The sequence below is a fragment of the Castor canadensis genome, chromosome X (genome assembly GCF_047511655.1).
Source record: "Castor canadensis chromosome X, mCasCan1.hap1v2, whole genome shotgun sequence".
Taxonomy (NCBI): Eukaryota; Metazoa; Chordata; class Mammalia; order Rodentia; family Castoridae; genus Castor; species Castor canadensis.
Window position 1 is genome coordinate 48,098,343 of NC_133405.1, and position 15,158 is coordinate 48,113,500.

The window sequence follows — 15,158 nt, forward strand, 5'->3', positions numbered from 1 at the left end:
CTTCTACTGCTTTTTAAAATTTTTAATTAAATGTGTCTTGGTATGGCTTCTTAGATTTGATCTTGTCTGTTATACTTCTAGGTTCTTGAATCTGTATACTTATGCATTTCACCAGATTTGGGAAATTTCAGCTCTTATTTCTTTGTAAATCTTTTCAGTCCTTATTTCCTCCTTTGGACTCCAGTGCTGTGAAAGTTGAATCTTTTGTTATTATCTCATAGGTTGCTAACACTTTGTCTATTTTCTCTGTGGTATGAATTCTATTGAATTACTTTATTATCTTACTTCTATTGAGCTCAACTAGTGAAAGTTTTATTTCACTAGTTGAGCTTTTATTTCCATTAAACTTTACTGGTATTCTGTTCATTCTCATTTGTTTCAAAAGAATTCCTGGTTGTTCAATGAATAATTTTAACACTTGCTTTAAAATCCTTCTCAGATTATTCCAACATTTCATTTATCTCAGTGTTGGCATTAATTTATCTGAGTGTTGTCTGTTATAAATAATTTCCTGTTTCTTTTTTCTGGTTCATCATATGATTTGTGTGTAATTTCAGCTGTATTATGGACATTTTACATATTATAATGAGACCTTGTATCCTATTTAATCTTATTTTTATTTGGTTGTCCCCTTTGAGTGTAGTTCAATGCCCAGGTGAGTATATGTGTTCAGCTTCTGTCTTGACTTCATCAACACCATTTAGGCAAAAGCAGGGCACTGCCTTACATTGTCTCATTGCAGATGAAAACATGGAGGCTTAGCTCTACACTGGGTCCCAATGATACCAGGAAGGAGGACATGATTGCCAAGTAGCTCTTCTCTGAATCTTTACATTCACAATTTGTTGCTGCTAAGTGGAAGAGAAGGTTCACTCCCCTACTGACAGCAGGTATGGGGAGAAAGAGAACTGCTTACTGTACCCAACTTGCACCAGCGTGTTCAGTGTTGTTGTTATATGAGGGCAGAGTCTCAGTTCCTTACTTGTACTTTTAGGCCATGTACATGGGACTGGAAGATCATCATCTGCTCATTTCTTTGCCACCTAGCTGGGGTATCACACTATAGTCTCATTCTGCCAAACTGAATGTAGATTAGTTTACTGACCAGACTTACTGATGCCCCCAGGTAGGGAGGTTAATTGGAATGTGCAGCTGCTTCACTGTGGCAGGTGCAGGAGGTACATGATTTGCTTCTTGCTGAACCTCACTGAAATTTCAGGAGAGGAGTGCAGCTTTTTCCATTTGTGTCACTGGAATAGAGCAATTATTGCCCACAAGATTTTCTGTTGTTAAACTACCTTTTCTGCAGTACTTAACAAGGGAAAATACTTTCCCTGGATCTTGTATTTTACTTTATGTCTGTGTCTGTTAGGTTTTCTGAGTTGGAGGCTTCTGCAAGTGCATTCTCTGGAACATAGGGAAGGTAATAATGAAGCCAAGAGAACTTATTGCTGTGTCCATCAAGTCCCAAGGTCTCTAGCCAATCTGTCTTTTTTCCAACTATTTCAAAGTTGTCTTTGGATGTTATATACAAGATGTTATAGTTGTAAGCATACGGAAGGATGATCATAAACATTAAGTCTCTAAATATGCATATGCAAAAATAATGTCAGACCATTGTTTGCCTATTGGCTGATTTTTGTTTGTTTGTTTTAGCAGTACTGTAGTTTGAACTCAGGCAGGAGTTCAAACCTCCTCACACCTTGCCAGGCAGGCACTCTACCACTTGAGCCACTCCACCAGCCTTTTTTTGTGCTGCATATTTTTGAGAAAGGATCTCTTGAACAGTTTGCCCAGACTGGCTTCAAGCTGTGATCCTCCTGATCTCTGCCTCCTGAGTAACTAGGATTATAGGAGTGAGCCACTGGTGCCCAACTGCCTATCAGTTTTGCTAACATTAAAAGCAAACTTAAAATACTTTGAGATATCTATGTAGAAAAAGGCACACTGTTAGTGGTATTATGCATTGCTACAATGATTTGGGATTAAATATATTTCAACGTTTAGGATTATCTCTCATGTCTATCACTATTACAGCGATTTTATCTCAGTAATAATTTCATTACTTTAGATGCATTTATATTTATATGTTACTTTTTGTTCTATTCATTTAAGCTTTTTAAAAGGAAAGAAAAATTGTCGGGCATGGTGGTACATGCCTATAACTCTAGATACCAGGGAGATGAAGGTAGGAAGATCAAAGTCTAAGGCCAGCCCAGGGAAAAGCATGAGACCTTATCTGAGAAACAATTTAAAAGCAAAAGTACTTGAAGTGTGACTCAAGTTCTGGGAATGGAACAATGCCAGGCCCTAAGTTCATTCCTCAGTACCTCAGGGAAAAAGACCCAGAAAAATCGAGGTATTTGTATCTAATGATTGACTAATATACATACATGAAGTGTGTTGATTTCAAAACCAGCAGTTTTGTTTTTTCAACTTCTCATTTGTTCATTGCATTTTACTTTTTAGAGTAAGGTATATTTTTCACAAATCAACCTTTATAAATACTAGTTGTACATCTCAATGCCATCATGCACATTTATATATTCATAACCACCAGATAGCTCAAGATCTAAAACAATTTTCCCATTGCAGAAAAGGTTTTCTTGCACCTTTCCAATCAGTAGCTACGTCTCCTGAGACAATTTTTTTAACCTATATAAACACAGATCATTTTTTCTGATCTTAATCTTCATATTAATGGAATCATACAGTATGTATACTTTTGTGTATAGCTTTTTCATTAAATAGTATCTCTGAGATTTATCCAGTATTTATCAGTAGTTCCTTCTTCTTTATCCCTATATAATATTCCATTATATGAATTAAGAAAAACTTCAAGAGGATTGCAATTGTTTTTGGTGGATTTTATGATGGTTTCATGAAAATTATTAGTTAAAAGTTTTTATTTTCATATAATAGTTTTACAGGGGATACACTGGGATATTTACATATGTGTTTAGAATACGTCTTAGTTAGATTTGCCTCCTCCATCATTCTCCTTCTTCTCCCTCCTCCCTTCTTAGAACAATTTAAACAGGTTTCATTCTTCTATTTATATATATGAATACAAAATACATCCACCCTTATTCACCTTTTCCTTAGGCTCACTCCTCTCCCACTGGTACCCACCCCCAGAAAAGACCTATTTCTACCTCTTGTCCTTCATTTTTTTAAAAATTTTTAAGGAATATTGATAGTCTCAGGGGGATTTGCCTTGGTACTTCAAGTTTGTTTATATTGTGCTTTAATCAAATTAATCCCCCTTTGCTTTCTCTTTCTCTGTCACCATGTTCCCCTAATATTCAATAACCTACTATGTAGTACAGTATATTATATTCATATATAGATGGGCTGTTTCAATATTTTTCATTCACTAACATTTTCTCTCCCTCCCACCTTCTAAAGCCCCCTCAGATGGACTCAATAATACAATTTTGCTCTCTCACTACATATATGTATGTATAAATATGTATATCATATATATATGATCATATATGTATTTATATTCATCTAACTTATAGGTCTAAGAATTACAAATGGACAATAAACATATAAAGAAATGCTCATCATCTTTGGTCATACAGGAAATGCAAATCAAAACGACATTCAGATTCCATCTTTCCCCAGTCAAAGTGGCTACAATCAATAACACAAACAACAACAAATGCCAGGGAGGATGTGGGGAGAAAGTAGCACTTCCACACTATTGGTGGGAAAGTAAATTAGTACAACAGCTATGGAAAGCACTATGGAGGTTCCTCAAAAAACTAAAAATAGAACTACCATACAATCCAGCAATACCACTCCTGGGCATATATACAAAAGAATGTGCTCCAAGATATGATGGAGTCACTTGCACACCCATGTTTATTGCAGCACTGTTCACAATAGCCAAGCTTTGGCATCTGAGCTAAGATGCCCCATGTCTGACAAAGGGATTAAGAAAATTCAGTATATATACACAATGAAGTTTATTCAGTTATGAAGAAGAATGAAATTGTGTTATTTGCAGGTAAATGGATGGAACTGGAGAGCACCAGGTTAAGCGAAGTTAACCAGGTTCAAAAAGTCAAAGGTCACATGTTTTTCCTAGTATGTGGAAGCTAGACCTATAGGTTAAAATAATTATTATATAATTCTAACATCAGATTCTTCATGATATTGGCATCATTTGATTGTCTTTTCTTAATCAAATTGTGTTTTTTAAAACTGTGTTCTCTGTGTGATAAACCTTATTTCATTCCGGAGATTTTGAATATCATGAGATTATTGATCTCATTTCATCTTTTTTATTGGAAGCACCCTTACTGAAGTCTAGCACATGTGATGGGTAGAATATTGATACACATTACCTCACTGCAGATGAGTGAGGTAAAAGTTTAGCTCTCCCTAAACTCTGAAAACACTTTTCTGCCCAAAGTGGGAGTAGTGATTCATGCTGCTTGTTTCTTTCAATTGAGATTATATGCATGCTGTCCTACTAACATGAGGAGTAAAGAAAGCAGAGAGCTAGCTCATATAAATTTGTTGTTGCAGGGCATAAAAGTATGGTAAAATAATTAAGAATAATTATAACCAGGAGATGTGAAACTTGTACACTGAAGCTCAATACAATGTTAAAAGAAATTCAATTAATAAATAAGTGGGAAGACATGCTAGTTCATGGATAGGGAGATGTAATATTGTTAATATAGGATTAATCCCCAAATTAATATACAGATTCAATACAATTCCCATCAAAATCCCACCTCCTTTTCTTTTGGCAGAAATTCACACCCTGGTCTTAAAATTGAAAAGACATTTCAAGGAACCTTGTGTAGCCAAATAAATATTCAGAACAAGCAAATTTACAGATTGAAAACAGACTACTGATTGTGAAGATTTAGGGGTAAGAAAAAGTGGGATCCTAATCTCTGACTCCTTTGTAGTTTTTTGAGTTTTCTGTACGTTCTGGTTATTAATCTCTTCTCAGATGTATAACTGACAAAGACTTTCTCCCATTCTCTAGGCTGTCTCTTCAGTCTAGTGCCTGTTTCTTTACTGTGCAGAAACCTTTTAATTTGTTGCAGTCCCATATGTCAATCCTTTCTCTTAACTGCTGAGCTATTGGAGTTTTATTCATAAAATTAACACCTACACCTGTACGTTCCAGAGTAGTCCCTATTTTTTCCTCAAGTAATTTCAATTTCTGTTCGCACATTAAGATCCTGGATGCACTTTAAATTGATACTAGTACAAGAGAGACTGGGATCTAGTTTCAGTTTTCTATAGGTGGATATCCAGTTTTCCCAGCACCACTTGTGAAGAAGCTATCTTTCCTCCAATGCATGTTTTGGGCTCCTTTGTCAAAAATCAAATGACTGTAATTATGTGGATTTGTGTCTGATTTATTCTGTTCCACTGGTCTTCATATCTGTTTTTGTGCCAGTACCTTGCTGTTTTTATTGCTATGGCTGTGTAGTATAGATTAAAGTCAGGTATTGTGATACCTCCAACATTGCTCTTTTGGCTCATGATTGCTTGGCTATTCCAGGTCTTTTGTGTTTCCAAATGAACTTTAGTATCTTTTCTATCTTAATGAAGAAGGTGAATATCGTTGGAATTTTGATAAGGGTTGCATTGTGAACATATGGATTGCTTTTGGTAGTATAGCCATTTTCACAATACTGATTTTTGCTGATCCATGAGCATGATCCATCCATTTTCTGATATCTTCTTTGATTTCTTTCTTTAGTGATTTATAATTTTCATTATATGGTCTTTCACCTCCTTAGTTAAGTTTATTACTAGGTATTTTTTGAAGATACTGTGAATGGTATTGTTTTCATGATTTCTTTCTTAGACTGTCAATTGTTTGTGTATAGAAATGCTACTGATTTTTGTGTTTTGGTTTTGTACCCTGTTTGCTGAAAGAGTTTATAAGATCTTAAGAGTTTTTTGGTAGAGTTTTCAGGGTCTTACAGGTATAAGATTATAGCATCTGCAAATAGGGATAATTTGACTTCTCCCTTCCCTATTTGAATCCCATTTATTTCTTTCTGCTGTCTTATTGCTCCAGCTGGGAATTCCAGTACTATGTTGAATAAGAGTGGGAAGAGTGAACAACCTTGCTTCATTCCTGACTTTAGGGAAAATGGTTTCAGTTTTTCCCCATTTAATATGATGTTGGCTATAGCTTTGTCGTATGTAACCTTTACAAGGTTAAGGAATGTTCCTTTTGTACCTAGTTTCTTCAGAGCTTTTATCATGAAAAGATGTTGAATTTTGTTGAAGATTTTTTCTGCATCTATTGATATGATGATGTGGTTTTGTCCTTGATTCTGTTTATGTGTTGTATTATGTTTATTGATTTGCATACATTGTACCATCCTTGCATTTCTGGAATGAAACCTACTCAATCATAGTGTATGATCTTTTTCATTTGTTGTTGGATTTTGTTAGCAAGTATTTTATTGAGGATTCTTACACCTATGTTCATGAGGGACATCTGCCTCTTGTTGCAGTCTTCCATCCAGACACCTTGGTTCAGAGACCTAGAACTCCCAAGCTGCAACCTTTTCAATCCCCAATGTTATCCGTTTCAAAGCTTGTTGCTTATTGCTGTTTGTAGGCAAATAGTTGCTCTAACTTGAGTTCTCAGTCATTGGGAGCTTGGTGCTTTGTTTTTTAAATTGACCTTATTCAATGGAGCTGTTGTGGCAGGATTGGGCAAGGCCACCAACCTGTTCATTTTTGTTGCTCCTCTGGCTCCTGCCAGGGAACTTCAGATTGCCCTGTTTGATCATTTCCTTCTCTAAGTCTACCTCTGGTGGCAGACTCCTGTATGGACACTCTGGCTAGGAGTCCTAGAACTCTCTGGTCTGTGGTTTTTCAAGTCCCCTGAATTGTTCAGTCTCAAAGTTCACCTGCCTACAAGGAGCTTCAGAGATCTGAGCTCTCTGCCAGAAGGCTAGGTGCTTTGTTTTGGAAAATTTCCACAGGCAGTTAGGCAGGGTAAACAATTCCCTATTCCAGCTCCCTTTAACTTCTTGAGTCACTACAGGTCAAATCATCTACCTCTCCAAGAGTTGTGGCCATCCTTTCTCATACACTGTGGCCAGATGTTTCATGATGCCCTGAGTAGTGATTGCTCCTTGTTTTCAGGGACCCCCTACTGCAAGAACCTCAGCATTGATCAGCAGGCCCTCTCTCAATATGGTGCCTTGCCATAGCTCTCTGAAGTATGGGGAATGAGAAGTTGTCTTGTCTGCTGCTGGGGTGTTACTCAGGGGGAATTAGTATCCAGCCATATCCCTGCACTGGGGTTAGGGTTTGCAGGTGATACAGTTATGTACCACAGCTAGGGCTGCCAGTCTGTCATGGAAGCTGCTTGGCTTACTTTGAGGTGGAGGTTTCAGCTTCCCATTTCCCCAGGGAAAGCTGTGGCTGGAGGAGCCCCAAACTGTTTCTTGATTTACTCTGTTGTCTTTTTGATTTGCTGTGTTTTTCAAATATCCTGTCACTCTTTTCTGGTTCTCAGTGCTCTTCCTCTCTTTAGTTCTTCTGTATGTAGTCTCTTCTTTGTTATCTGAACACTTATTCATGGGGTCTGATGAAGAAAGCTTCTACTCCTCCACTATGGTGAACCCCCTCAAGACCAACATTGTGAATGTACTAGACATAGTAAGTGAGTGTACTAAAAATCACTGAATTGTACACTGTGAAATTTTTTTGTGGTACTGGGGCTTGAACTCAGGGCCTTCATCTTGAGCCACTCCACCAGCCCTTTTTATGATGGATATTTTCGAGATAGGGTCTTGCAAACTCTTTGCCTGGGCTGGCTTCAAACCATGATCCTCTTGATCTCTGCCTCCTGAGAAGCTAGGATTACAGGCATGAGCCAGTGCCAGGCCTGTGAAATGTTTTGAAGCATGAATTTTATCTTATTTGACTTTTATTCCCTTTTAAAAAGATCCCTCATTTCTTTGATGCTCATTAACACTACTACTATTACTTCTTGGTTGAAAAAGACATGCCTATTAAAAAATTAGCCTTCACATGTGGTATCCTGACAATGAACTTCTCCAAAAATAGTACCTTCTTTATTATCAACCACAAATACAATCATGATCCCAACGTAGCAATCCCTTTACCTTTTTCCTCATTACCTGAAAATTCCTGTTGTTGCTTTGATACTTCTTGCAAGCTTCAGCCTTTTTCCTCATTACCTGAAAATTCCTGTTGTTGCTTTGATACTTCTTGCAAGCTTCAGCTTTTAGAAAAGCAGAGATTCTGACAAATATCCTGACAAATTTTGGTCTCATCTAATAATCAATAGAAAAATACAGAATTTTGTACCCAGAAGAAAGAGAATACACATTCTTATGCATAGGTATTAGGACAGACAAAATTTGATGAGACATTCAGGAAATATATCCCAAAATAAAAAACAATTGATATCCAAGCTACCAATGTTGAATACAACTTATAAGTCAATTATCAACCACCAAGCATTCATTAAAAACTGCGTACTTGCCAGGCACCTGTGGTTCATGCCTGTAATCCTAGTTAGTTGGGATACGGAGATCAGGAGGAAGACACCTCAAAACCAGTCTAGTCAAATAGTTCATGAGACTCTATCTGGAAGATACCCAACACAAAACAAGGCTGGCAGAGTGGTTCAAATGGTAGAGTCCCTGCTTAGCAAGCATTTTCAGTAAGTGGATAGAACTGGAGAGCATCATCTTAAGTGAAGCCAAGCAGATTCTGAAAGTTAAAGGATACACATTTTTTCTCATATGTGGAATTCAGACCCAATACAAATACAAGCAATATTATAAAAAACAGGTTATGCTAAGGGGAGGTCACATAGAAGAGAGGAAGGGTAAAAGATGGAAGTCAAGAAGCTGAATACGTTTGATGTACTTTCTATACAAAAATGAACATACAATTTTTAAACCTGTTGAAATCACCAGAGGAAGAGGACTAAGGGAGAAAGGGGGAAAAAAGAGGTGATGAACCAATTTGGCTTATAATACATATAAACATGGAAATGTCACACTGAAACACCCAGTATAGCTATCTTAAACAAATAAAAATATTATTTTTCTTTACAAAAACAGAGAACAAGAAGAAGGCAAAACAAGTCCAGTCTGGAGGGTTACCAGAGGAGAGGGGAGGATATAATGAAAGTGTGTGGGAGGGTGAATATGGTGGAAATGTACTATACACATGTATGTAAATGGTAAAATGAGACCTGTTAAAACTATTCCATGAATAGGGAGAGAGAAGATAAAGGAGAATGATGGAGAGGGTGAATTCAACTACGATATATTGCAAGAAATTTTGTAAATGTACACCAGTACATCAATAATAAAAATAAAGTATACAAAGAAACCAACACACATACTCATTTGCCACAAATGATCCCAAGATTCAAATATGGAGAGAATGAAGTCATGACTGTAATATGACTGATAACTTTCCTTGCAGACATCATATCTGAATTGCTTGTTAAGGACCTTTTATGCCCTTCTTTCAACTTCCAAGCAAACCTGTGTGTTAAAATCTTTGGATTCCTGATATCAGATTCTACTGCACAGCAAATTTCAATGCTCAATGTCTGAACCTTTGTACATTAATTGCTTCATCCCAGGCAATATATAAATTAAATTACATATAGATCAGAAGAGTAGCATATTCTTTATATGGCACCTTCGAAAATAAAACCTCACAACACTCCTCAATGCTCATATATCTCATCCCAAAGCTAGAAATTAATGAAGGAAGGAAGGAAAAGCAAAATGGATAGAACATGGACAAAGTGACAACTCAGGTGAGGAATCAGTGCTTAACTAATCTATATGAGTATTTTTTATTTGACAGAAAATGAAAAATTTCCAATTACAACAGTCATGAGGACTTTAGAATAGAGGAAAAAAATTTAGTGAGAATGAGCCATCCAGCTTCAGAGAAAAGACCAACACTAAGACCATGCCAGAGTCAAAGGTTCTAAATAATCTTTGGACACATATGTATGATGATATTAGAGAAAAGATAAAGCTTCCAGTGATAAGAAACAAACTCCACTAGAACCCCTTATGTTCTGGTAACCAGTAGTGAAAATGAGCTTATCTTATTTGGGAAATAGCACTCCTTAGACAAATGCCAAATATATACCTTGAGAACTGATCATGATGCTTGGGGTTAAGTAATGTTTTATGTTGCTATAGTGAAACAAGCAAGCAAAAAGTTAAGCAGCTTTACTATAGGCCTCACACTCTCATCAACAGAGTGCACAAGCACACCACAGTGTGTTTTATATAAACATGGTTTATTGTAGTTAGAAAGACAGAGATATAATGTCACCTCACTTGATTTGGGAAAAATTAATAAGAGAATAGAAGAAGGAACCATTTGTGTTCAGAACTGGGTACTCTAAACATGATGAAGACATCTAATGTCCCTGAGATCAGTAAAAGAAGAACCACCTAGGACAAAATTTTACATTAGGCAAACAGTATAGTTTTCGCTACTCTCACTGAGAAAAATATACATAAAGAGTAAGTCATTAAGATGGTGGCCAGGAAGTAGAAAGAGGAAGGGGATGGTAGCTCAATATCCCCTTCAAGGGGAGCTAACTTCCTCCAATGACCTAATTTCCTTCCACTAGGTCCTGTCATCTAAAGGTTTTATCACCTCCCAAAGCTTCATCAGCTGGGGACCAAGCCTTAAACACATGAGCCTTTGGGGGACAGTTAAAATCCAAACCATTACATCTTTAATAAGAGCTTTTGTCCTGAGCTTAGAATGATCTAAATCAGTGCCTTATAAACACTTTCAGATTGACAAAGCATATTTTAAGGATCATGAAATTATACATCAAATTAAATTGCAGGGCTTATTAGAATCTCAATGGTGTGTTACGTAGCAGCCTCACAGAAGCCCAGGGTTGAAAATTGGTTTCAACCTGTTGGTTTAATGGAGTACATTATTATATTTATATTCAGCAAGCCCTCCAAGGTTTTAAAAGAGTTGACTCAAATTAATCTGAAAGAGACAGGGATGATACAAAATTCAAAGAGGTATTTGAACACCAATACTTTTACATGAGTGTAAAAGACTAAGGTTATTTAGCTTCAAACATAAGCCACTACTTAGGGAAAATAAAGATGATTGAGAAAGCAGAAGCCAAATCCACAATGTAAAGCCCAGAAACATGTTTTGAGTGACAAAATAACACTGGCAACCGTAGAACTTTAGTGAATGTAGGGAATTTAAGGGGATTGGATGTCTTCTTCTATGTGTTCCAGAGAGCTAGAGAAATAAATGATGAATTCAGGGATTTAAAGTCCCAGAACAAGTTTGTAGTAGAGGATCAAACCACATCTATTACTACTTTAAAAATAACAATTATCTCTTGAAGTTATAAAGCTGAGATTTCTGAAAAGCAGATTCAAAGTGTAATATTGTAGGGGATAGAAATACAATACAAATTTACTTTCCAGTGATTTTTTCCATTAAAATTAGAACATTGATAGGGAAATAATTGATCAATGAAAATTTAGACAGGGGGATGTAGAGAGATCACAGTGAATTATATATTCTTGAAATACTAAATTCTACCTATGTACTTTTGCTATTAGTAGCAGACTTTATATGCATGTCTAGAAAGATCAATCTGTCCTAGAAGGAAAGTAACTTATGGTAGCCTTACCTTAGGCAGTTGCCTTACATAGAACTAGTGATCCTCCTCAGGGCATTCCCACATCATGCATTATTGATTTTAAACCCATGACCAGACTCAAAAACTACCTGATTCTAGGGAGTAAGGTAAAAATGTGCCTTATAAGGAGGTGTTATACATATCAAAATAATTTCATGATTTTTTCATGTTATATTAATGAAAACCTGGGGAATTTGTGGAAATAGATGCTAAATTGAGATAAGGATGAAAACAATCAATGAGATTAAAAAGCAAATGAGATTGAAACAAATTCATTGATATGGTCTCACTAAGCAGAGATTCCATACTAAATGTTATTTTAAATCTTTTTTCATTACTTTTTAATTAGGACATGTTTATCGTATAGGGGAGATTCATTGTAACAATTCCAAATAAGCTTATATTATACATTAGTTAGATCACTCTTACCATCTCTCCTCCTGACCCCCCCCCACTCCACTTAAAGCAATCACAAGAGGTTTCTTAGTTCTATTTCGTATAAGTATATGAAATCCATCAACCATATTCCCTCACCTTGATGTCTTTCATTCACCTTCCCTTTACCCATAAGTATCCCCCTACACACTGCACCTGTTTTACAGTCCTGTCATTATTAACAGCTAAGTAGATGTTGAAAGGGGTTTCTTATTGTATTCCCTCTGTGAGTATACTTTGAATAGCTGGAATGGCCCTAACAGTTTGGTTGGTGATGACTAAAACTCAGACCCAAAAATACTGTGTGCTAAAGGAAGTTAAAATGCCAGGACTTTCATAGAATACTGGTGATGAAGGTTTAGAGAGTGAAAAATGATGCAGTGTATTTATTACATAACACCCCCTCCCACCACTGCACTATGACCTTCACTATGACCTTCAGCCTTTATCAAAGCTGAAGGTGGTCAGGAACACATTTGTGCAGGAAGCCTCAGTATCTCTAGAGTAACTCTCTAATGAGTAATCTCTGTATGGCAAAAATGAGTGTGGTCTTATCAGGGTAACCACACTTCATTTGTTTCGTTTGGGTGACTTGTTTTATTTATTTATTTTATTGTTCTGCTGGGGATACATTGTGGCATTTACAAAAGTTCTTACAATATATCAAATATATCATACTTGAATTCACCCCTTCCATCATTCTCCTTTATTGCCCCTATTCCTGAAACAGTTTCAACAGGTATCATTTTTTCATTTACATATGTATGCACACAGTATTGGCACCATATTCACCCTCCTTCCCCACCTTTTCCCTCCTTCCACTGGTACCAACTGGGTGACCTTGATTTAAAAACAAAAACCTTACCAAAAGAACAGAAAGGTGTGGTTACCTTAACAGGTGGCAGAGCTTAAGTACTAATAAGTATTATCTGAGTCACAGTTATCTTGGCATTGAAAAGTTCGTCATGGTGTCCATGGACTAAAATAGATGGGCAGCCTATTAAATTCATAAATCAAATTTTAGGTGTAGTGAATGGAAGTCAGACTTTAATCACTTTAATAAAGAGTCATAGCTGTTTATCAATTCTCATATATGAGTCACTTCACAGTCCAAAGCTCCTTGAACTAAAGGGAAGTCAGATCCTTGAAAAAGCACTTTGCTACCCAGCCAAATTTAATATTGTGAAACCATGCAAGCCATCTCCAAAGAGATTTGTATCCATTTCCCAGGGTTACTGGTAAATCTAGCATTTATCAGGAAGAAAATAATTAGACTTTTCAGGGATTAATAGACACTGACTATGAAATAATCCCAATTCCTAGAAAACCATGATGCCACCATGGAATTTGACTCAGGTTAGTGACACATCTCCTGCTTGCCTATTGTTATCTCTCTTATAGTGAAGTAGACACACTGAAAAACTGAAGGAATCACATTGTTTTCCTAACTCATAGAATAGCTGTTATGTCACGAAAGGACAAGTAGAAAGCATTCAAAATTCTTCCATATACCAATGTGTAAACCAAAAGCATTATTGTGGAGATTAACACCACCATTGAGGTCTTGAAATATTGAAAGAGTAGAGATTTTCTCCTCAACCACATTGGACTCTACTATTTGACATGTGCAGGTGAAAGATGTTTATAGAATGTCAGTAGATTATTGTAAAAATAGTCAGAAGACTAATCCAATTATATATGCTATTTAAGATGTGGCTTCTTTGAAGGAAACAAAAGCACCATATCACCTGGGCATTAAGCTGTTTTCATCCTTTATATGTGATAGTAAAGACCATGCAAATAGTTTTGCTTCAGTTGGTAGGACCATCAAGTTACCTTCACTCTCCAACCTCAAAACTATATTAACTCTCTAGCCATGAAAATGTAGTCCTCAAGGCTCTTAATCACCCCTTAATTGCACAGGACACCATTCTGTCTCATTATAATTATGCTGCTGCTAATTGGACCTGATGAGCAGGTTGTAGTGACTACCCAAGATATCTTGGTAAGACACATTCATGCCAGAGTGTAGGAAGTGAAGCCCACAAAAATTCAGGGACTGCTTCCTTGGTGAATTTTCTAGGGGTTCAGAAGTTCAGAGCATGTTGAATTATCTCTTCTAAGGGAAAGGACAAGTTGCATCTAGCCCCCACTACCAGGCACAATACCTAGTGGACTTCTTTTTGTTGTGAAGGCATCACATACCTATCTGGGATTGCAAAGAATACCCATTTATTGACTAAGTAAAAGGCTGCCAGTTTTGTGTGGGGTCCAAAGCAGGAAATGGCTTTGCAACAGGTCTAGGGAAACATGAAAGATGCTCAACCACTTGGTCATTATGGCCCAGCAGATCCAATGGCACTGGTAGTGACTAGCAAATCAAGATGGTTGTGGGGATCATTTTTCAAGCTCGTATAGGTGACAGATCTAATTATATTTCTTTCAAATTCTCATGGCATTTGTTTATGTTGATACCCTTACACAGATAATTGTAGTGTGCTATTACTCCTTTAGATTTTCTTCAGAGTGGACAAATGCAAGGTTTTCTCATCCTGAGTTACCCATTAATATTTTCTTTTGCAAATTTAGCAATGTGACTCTTTTTTGAGACAGACCCTTCACTATGTAGCCCATGCTGGCCTTGAACTAGTAATTCCCCTGCCTTGGTCTCCTGAGTGCTGGAATTATAGGCAGGAACCACCACATCCAAGTCTGTGTTATTTTTTTGTACACAAGTTAAGGATGTCTAGATGCCAACACTAACATTGAGACATGCTTCCAGATTCTTTACAGTTTTCTTGTCTTTACTCTATGAAAAACTAAATTATAAAAACCAGTAAGTGTTTTTTTATCCCACCTCAGTCTGTATGTAACAGGAAAGAGAAAGCAAATAAAATATTCTCAGTTCAGACCTGAGGGCTTTCAGCGAAACAAAATGTTCTGATCCTAAGTGGCTCCACATAGGTGTGCCTTATTCAGCTAATGGCAGGTGACCTCTTTGTGGCTATTTGCATGT